We start from the raw sequence: 9,201 nt of genomic DNA on the forward strand, positions 1-9,201 counted from the left end.
ACAAAGTGCCTGGCACCAGGAGATGTTTAAGAAAAATTTCCTTCCTTCCTTGCATTAACTTCATATGACTGTCAGAGGGTTCTATAAGACCTAAAAGGTTGAGAACTTCTGAGTTAGAGAAAGAGTTACAAGGCAAATTCTTCTTCTGAACCATGGGTCCGTACTCATCATTCAATCTTCTTAATCTTGGCTAGATCAGGAGCTCACCAGCATATCACTTCCTGAGTAATAAGAGCTTTCTACTAAGGACAGAGAATGCCAGAAAGCAGTGCCCAGAGGCTTGAGGAAAAACCTCAATGTTTTGCATTTTTCCAGAGGATTCTAGTAAGCCACAATGACCTCTTTGGTTTATTGACCTGGTATTGGGGGAATTTGGCCATCTTGCTTTGTGGACTTTTCCCCAGTCCTAACAAGGTGTCATTACCTTAAGCCTTAAAATCACAGAATTAGGGTAGCTAGGTCACAGAGTGTATAGAGCACTGGCCCGGGAGTCAGGAGGACCTGAGTTCAAATTTGACCTCAGATACTTAATAATTACCTTATCTGTGTGAACTTGGGTAAGTCACTTAATCCCATTGCTTTAAATAAATAATTTTTTTAAAAAAATCAGAACATCATTGAATTTAGAGTTGAAAGAAACCTATAAGGTCATGCTATCTTAAGCATGAATCCTGTCTATCACATAAGCACTTGCCCAATTGCATTCTTAAAGACAGTAGGTCATAATTTGAATACAGGTTCTCTGAATCCTAATCATATAATTCCATCATAACCATGCTATCCATTTTAACAATTTTTACAAGTTAGATTTGGGATATATATTGAGTTATTACTTTGGTGATGATAGATCTGTATGTATCCATTCTAATAAACAAACAATGACTCCCATTTATGTAGTGCTATGGACTTAACAGACAACTTTACATGAATTATGCCATTTGATCCTTTAAACAATTCAGTGTAGTGAAGTCAATTATTATCCACATTTTACAGATCAGAAAACTGAGGCTGACAGGTTAAGTTAGCCAGGGTGTCAAATTCAAGTCTTCCTGACTTCAGAGTGTTTCATCTGCTCCGCTATTGTCTTTCTCTGCAGTCCTGTTTGGGGTCAGGAAAGGTAGCCTAGATTAAGTGTACAGCTTGGGTCCATGAACAAGACAAAGTCACAATAAATAACTTTGGTCTCTTTGGTACTGTGTTAATCATTCAAGCTAATCATAGGTGAGTCAACATGTAGGAAGTACTCTAATTCAAGGATGCCCACTGGGGTTCCAACCATGGCCCAAAGACAGAAAGAGAACCTCCCTGAACCTGGAGTTCTAACTAGGATCCCACCATTGTTCAAGCAGTTGGAAGTAGGGGGAATTGAGGAGAAGCAGATTTGTGATTTTTATCAGCATAGTGAACTTCCACATAGGAAATATCATCCATTGATTCAGATCAGCAGCTCTTTTTAACTTGCAATATTGATTGGCTTTACTGAGAAGTAAGTGACTTTTCCATGACCATACAGCTCTCTTTATGTATAGCTAGTGTATATTTACATATGTATCCATACATGTAAATATACATATTCATTGTATGGATGTCTTGTGTGTGCATATACAGATCTATGTCTATGGCTTTATTGTATATTTATATAATCATATATACACACACATATAAACATACACATACATACACATACATGTATATATAGTAGTGAGGTGACACAATGGATAGAGCTCTTCTTCCTGAGTTTAAATCTGGCCCCAAATACTTACCATCTGTGTGATCCTGGGCAAGTCACTTAGCTCAACATTTAAAGACTTGGTTCTTCATCTGTAAAGTGAGCTAAGAAGGAAATGGCAAACCACTCTAGAATCTTAACCAAGAAAATTTCTAAGGTCACTAAAAGACATAACTGAAATAACCAAACAAGGGGGAAAGAAGGAGAGAGAGAGAGAGACAGAGAGAGAGAGAGAGAGAGAGACAGAGAGAGAGAGAGAGAGACAGAGAGAGAGAGACAGAGAGACAGAGAGACAGAGAGACAGAGAGACAGAGAGACAGAGAGACAGAGAGACAGAGACAGAGAGACAGACAGAGAGAGCACTTGAACTCAGGTCTTCTTGACCCCAAGGCTAGCACTATTTTTGACTATACCATGTTCTTTTACCTTCAAAGCAGCTATGAATAATTTTGAAGTGACCCTAATCTTAGGGGAGGAGGATAGATATTGGAAATGTAGGAGAGAGATATTATTATTGCAGAGAAGAGAATTAAGCATCAAGGACTGAGGATTAAATAGTTGTGTGGGTTTAGAATAAAAGACTAATACTGCATATATGAGGCACCTGTGGATGTCTCTACTGTTTTCATAGATTATGTCTAGTCTAGGTTCTTAGGTAAGTTAAAAAATTTCTCTAAGTTTTTTTCTATTAATCCATAATATCCTTAAGGGCAGGGACTGTTTTTTTTTGTCTTTGTATCCCCAAAACTTAGCACAGTGCCTATGATTTAGTATTTATTGATTGATAAGTCTTAGTTTCCTCCTCTGCAAAATGGGAATAATTATACCTCCCTTCCTTACCTCCTAGGATTGGCACTAGAATTAAATGTGATAAAGTGTGTGAAAATGATGTGCAAACTCGAATATAAATTCAAGTGTTCAGTACTGCCATGTTATTTTTGGCTTTCTAAATAGTTTGCAAGCTCTTTAAGAGTGAGAGCCCAAACTAATACTTTGCATTATAAATTCATTATTTATTAATCAGAAGAAATTAAACTTACTTGGCAAGCAATGAATATATAGCTGTTGGCTTGAACTGAATTTGAATCAAAACATTGAATTCATAATAACCAAAGGGCCATGGTTATGAATTCTTAGCTGCTTGGCTGAGGAAGCTGGATCTCAAGCTAGAATTTCCACCTCCTTCAGTTGAATTAGGGATCAGTGATAAAGCATCATTTCACCAAATCCTTCCCAATTCTACTTTTCAGGGTTTCATTTTTTTTTTTGCTAAAATGCAACCTTTTTCAAAGTTTTCAATTTTGATAAAATTCATGATTTTGTAAATTATTAGTCATTTTCATCTCTCTTTGAATCCTCGAATAGGTTTGGGTTTTATTTTTTTAGGGGGGGGTTATGGGAGAGAATGAGCATCAGGGCCCTTGAGACCTGAAAATGGGGAGGGAATCCCATCAAGAAAAAGTGCCATTCTATACAAAACCACAGAGCTTATAGGGAAATGGGGCACAAACAAAATAATTTTGTCAATAATATATTTTAAAAAAGAGAAACAATTCAAGTCAGTCATGCAGTTTTATATATGTTAAATAGTTAAGAAATATAGAAATACTATAATAAAGTGGCCACCTATGGCTTTGTTCAACTGCTTGGTCTAGGCTCTAAGCTGTTGGAAGGCCATCATGGTAGAAGAGATTGGGAGTGGGCTTGGGGATGGACTTGAGGGTGGGGAAGGGATAGAGGTTTGACTATATCCTCAAATGCACCTGGGGCAATAGAGAAGGATGGAACAGAGACAGAGGGAAGCCAATAGTAAATACATTCCCCAAATTTTGGGTCCCAAAGTTTTATTATGGATTAAAAGAATCCAACATCCATTAAATGTTATCCATAGAAACTGTCTCAGGACACAATCCACTTTCTAATAGAATTGAACTGGTTGACCCATAATACAATTTTAGATTTAATTTGTATTATTAACATTTTTATCACGTTCTTATGATTAGGTAATCAACAAGACAATAAACCAAACCTCAATTTATAGTGCTTTTCAATTTCTGAAGTGTAAATAGTCACATTGAAAATTTAGTAATAAGTTCTCTTAGGCCAGTCTGAGCTGGCTCCAACACACCTCTAATAATTATGAAATAGTTTATAAATGTGATGATAATGAGATAAGGGTGTTTCCAAAAGATCAGTTTTGTGAAGCAGAAAGAGCACTAGATTTAGTCAGAGGCCCTACATTTGATCCTGGGCTCTGCTACTCACTTAACCCAGAGAAGATCTCTTCGCTTCTCTGAAGGTCAATTGCTTCATCTGTGAAAGGAGTTTGCTTGACCAGAAGCCTTCTAAGGTTTGTCCTTTCTTTCTTTCTTTCTTTTTTTTTTTTTTGCAAGGCAATGGGGTTAAGTGGCTTGCCCTAGGCCACACAGCTAGGTAATTATTAAGTGTCTGAGGCCGGATTTGAACTCAGGTACTCCTGACTTCAGGGACTGTGCTTTGTTCACTGTGCCACCTAGCCACCCCTGTACTTTCTTTCAAGACTATGAGCTTAAGGTAGGACCCTAAACAAGAAGAATAAACTATCACAAAAGTAACAACATGAAATAAATTTTAATTTAATTCACTATAACAAGTCAATTCAGAGGCAATGATGTAAGGCCAAACTGAATGGGGAGAATTATTTAAAAAAGAATACAACATTGGCTGTCTAGCATAGGCCAATGGTGGAGAGTGATAGTTTTTGAAATAACTAGAGCAAGGATTCTTATTTTGTAAATCTGGGACAATACATCAAGTTGTGCCATCACCTAGATGAAATATCTAAAGATGAGTAAAACTCATTCTGCTTTGATTTTTCTTCTCACAAAGCAACCTTTTGATAACTAATTATATTTCCTAGCTATCTTGTTGCTTGGAAGAGAATTCCCTAAATAGCAAACTTAAATATTCTGGTTACTAGAGAGGCATGTCCCTCACTGTGAATTATTCCAGGTCACTCCTACTAACCCCGAGTGTTCCCCAGAAGTCTCTCCAGGGTTCTCTTCTCCTATCTCATATGGTCATTTCATCAGCTCCCATGGGTTCAGTGATCATCTCTATGCTTATGGTTCCCAGATCTAGTCTTTTTCCTGATTCCTAGTACAGCATTACAGACCAGTTTCTAGAAATCTTAAACTGGATATTCCATAGGTATCTCAAATTCAAAATGTCCATAACAGAACTCATTATCTTTTCCCCGAAGCTTCTTCTCTTCCCAGCTTTCCTAATGCCCCCATAGAGGGCAACACCATTTTCCCAGTCACCCAGGTCTGTAAGCTTAGTGTCATCCTCTACTCCTTATTCAGAATCAGGCCATATTTACAATCTATTACCAAATCTGTTTCTACCTTCATGATACCTTTGCCATATTTCCTCATCCCTATTTACTCAGCTACCATCTTCATGTAGGACCTCATCATCTCCCACCTGCACTCTTACTTTCTAGTTGATCTCTCTGCCTTAAGTGTCTCTACATTTCAATCTATTCTCTAATCTGTTACTAAAGTGACCCTCTGATCATGTCACCACCGCTTCCACTCAAGAAACTCTATTAGTTTAGTTAGGATCAAAAATAAAATACTTTTTTTTAGCATTTAAAGCTTTTCACAACCTGACCCCTTCCTACTTTTCTAGTTCCCCCTCTACATATTCAATATTTCACTAACATTTGTGTCTTTCCCAGTCACAAAATACTCCATCTCCTGACTCTGGAATGCTTTCTCCCCATCTCCATCTTATGGAATTTCTAGAACCCTTCAAGCTTAGCTCAAATCCCACTTTTACAGAAGGTGGGATCCCCCTATTCCTAAAGCTTCCCTCTAAGATAACCCTATATTTACACTATATTTTGCATATGGTGATTAGCAATTTTGTCTTCTTATTAGAATGCCTTTCAAGGCAGAGATTTTGCTTTTTGCTTTTCTATGTGACTCAGCTTCTTGGAAAAATAATAAAATAAAATTAAAAAAATCTATTTTCTGAACTTGAAAAGCTCAAGAACCAGCACCCGATTATGGTGACTCTCTCAAGTTTCAGATATACCTTGGAACTCTTCCTGAAACTGCATTTATTGATGCATATTAATTTACAACTGAGTTGAAGTTAACTTTGCCTGCTTTGCAGTTTTGCTGAATTATTTTTTTTGCTGAATAATAGCCCTGTTATATACCTCAGAAAAAGTGACCAGTATTATATGTAATGTGGTAGTATGGAAAAAAGGACACTGGATTTAGAATCAGGATCTGCTTCTGCCACTTCCTATGTATTTGACCTTAGGTAAAATCACTTCTCTGTACCTTAGTTTCTTTTGCTTGTAAAACCAGGGGATCAGACTAGCTGACTTCTCAGGTCTCCTGCAGCTCTTAATCAATAATAACCACACCAGAAATTACTAATTCTCATGGGGAAAAAATCTGTTTCAAAAAAAAATCTTTCAAATAAAAAGCCCTCTGCTCTCATCTTACCATGTTGTTATAAGAGAGAATACTGGATTTGGAGCTTTCAGGTGCAGCCTTGAGAAAATCATTTCACTTCTGTATATCTCAGTTTCCTTGTCTGTCAAAATAAGTGAAGGATTAAGGTCCTCTCAGATTCTAGATTCTATGAGTCTATGAACTAGGGCCAGGATGGGACAAGTTCCAAGAGAGTTGGAAAAATATTTCTCCAACAGGTCACCTCAAATCTTGGGCTGACCTTTGTAAATGTCAATTGTGCATTTCTGAATTTAAAAGGGTATAAAAGCAAAGGTCAAAAATGTAGAAGAGAATAGATATGAGGAAACTTTCCAAACTCTTGTTGTCTTCCCTCTCTACCCCACCTCCATCACCCACCCCCAGCTCTTCTAGTCCTTCCTTTGCCATCAGCAGAGTTATAGCAAGGATACCTCTTAATAATCTCAAGGTAGAACATGAGAGCTCTCAAAACAAATCCCTGTATGGAAAGTGCTCCTTTCTCCCCCATTGCCATTGACCTTGTGCAACATAATTATGCTGAAAGCTATATTGGGAATTTTTTACCAAATGTCTTTTGACCCAAATGACATAAATAGATTTGTTCACAATTGGGCTCTGTTTGCAAGCAAGTCCTTGGACTGAGAATCTTTGCTGGCCCATTTTGTGGCACCGAAAAGATAGGGATTGATTATTGTACAGAGGGACAAAGATATAAAGGCAAAAGGCACTTTAGGGGTCTAGGTTTCTCCCCAAAGCAAAGTTTTCAAGAGCAAAATTTGAGAACTATGATCTGCTTTCAGTGTCAGGACAGTAGCAGCCTCTCTTATGGAAAGACTAAACCCTCCTCCCCCATATTAGAAAACTGGCTTGGGTTTCAGACACACACACACCCATGCATGTATACATACACTCGAAATGTTGGAAGAATATTGGTCAGAACCTTGGCACACCACTACTGAGAGATGGCTAATCCTTGGGGTAGTGTACACAAATGTAGTATTGTTGCAAATCCTTAATGAATTAGCATAACTAAAAAGCACAGCCCAGACCACCAGATCTGGTCACCACTTAGAATATTTATACATAACAAGGGGCAGTCACGGAGATGCAGTTACCAGGATTCAGGGCAAAAGGTAACAACTCTACCCCCGTTTCAATTTTGCTAAGTAAAGCTCTAGGACAATCTGTCTGACCTAGGTAATATTTGCCAGGTGGCACTGATGGGAGGTCAAAACAATGTACCCAAGGGGTGGCTAGGTGGTGCGGTGGATAGAGCACCAGCCCTGGAGTCAGAAGTACCTGAGTTCAAATCCAGCTTCAGACACTTAATAATTACCTAGCTGTGTGGCCTTGGACAAGTCACTTCACCCCATTGTCTTGCAAAAAACCCCCAAAAACAAAAAACACTGTACCCATTTCAACATAAAAGAAAGCAAGAAGGTAAAGAAAGATTTTAGCCTAAGGACACTTTTCTGTGCTGACTGGGTATGATTATGGGCTTGACTAATAAAAGAGGTAAAATAATCCTAGGAAAGGACAATAGGGGAAAGAGGGGAAGTCATGACTGTCAAAAAGGCACTCCAGAGTGCTACCTGAATCAGTTTAAAATGTAAGTGGGAAATATTTTTTAAAATAAATAAAACTATCATAAAATAGATAATGTTTAATACATGGTTTTCTACATCAGTAGGGATCTATATGTACAGTTTAGTGGTTCCATTTCAATTTAAGCTTGGAACAACATGTAGTACACAATCTGAAAAAATCATTCATAAAAATATGAAAAGTTCAATTCAATTCAATAAATATTTATTAAGCACTGAGCTAAGTACTGAAATGAGAGCCCAGATTTATCTACCAATGATTGAGTATGCAGAGTCCCAGATGTCTGCAAGGAGGCAGAAGGAAGTAATTTTGGGATTCAAAATTTGCTCCAACTAAGAAACAGCTCACATTTGCACATTGCTTGTGTTTTCTATACATTATCTCATTTGATTTCTCCAAACAACACTATGAGGTAGGTGATGCAAGTAACATTGTCCTCATTTGAAAGAGGAAACTGAGGTTCAAAGAGCAACCCATGGCCCAAAGTGGCTATGGACCTACAGGAACCTGAGTTTGCTAAGGAGGGGTTTCTATCATCATTCTCTGAAGCTTATTCTCCCACCCTGAGTATGCCTTAAGAGCACCTGAGTTTAGCTCATTTTGAACTCTCTCTTAGTGGAATTCACTTTCTTACTGCAAGCAACTGAGATGATTGGGTCATTTCAACGTATCAGAAAAGGGAAGAGGAATGATGATAAGTGTGATCCACAATGAGCCCACAGATTTCCTCCCTATTGTTCAGGTCACAAAGCCCAAATTCTCAAATAGGAGTGGGTTAGATGCACTGCTATTGCAGGTATTGAGGAAAGTTTAATTGGGCTGCCTCTACTGCAGCCTTTACCACCCTGGTATCCTACTGCCCTGGTTTTCTTGCAGCTAGCTTCCAACCATGCTTATTTTTCAACCATAGCCTCAGTCCACTACCAACTATCTCATGGCTTCTCTCACTGCCAGCATCAAATGGAATCTTATTCTTTCTTTTTTTATAATTTTCCCTCCAAATAATCATAACTTGGTGTTGTTCTGAGCATGCACTCTGAGTCCACAGCATCAGGGGGAAACCAAGTTGTGGTGTTATAGGATTATAGTTTTATAGATAAAGAAGACCTTAGAGGTTATCTTAATCCCATTTTATAAAAGCTCATACAGTTAGTAAATGGCAGTGCTAGGATTCAAACTTGATTCTCTGACTCCAAATCAAGTATTCTTTGTCACACTATCTTTTCCTAACAACACATGAATACCTCTACCTCATTTCCATAGCTTCAAATGGGGAAAAGAGAAAAGGAAGAAAGGCTCACATACTTACTGCAAAAAATCCAGATCTTCTGACTCCAAGTTCCTAATATAGTCTGTTCCACTACACTAAATGTATTC

This window comes from Macrotis lagotis, chromosome 7 (assembly GCF_037893015.1).
Source record: "Macrotis lagotis isolate mMagLag1 chromosome 7, bilby.v1.9.chrom.fasta, whole genome shotgun sequence".
Classification (NCBI taxonomy): Eukaryota; Metazoa; Chordata; class Mammalia; order Peramelemorphia; family Peramelidae; genus Macrotis; species Macrotis lagotis.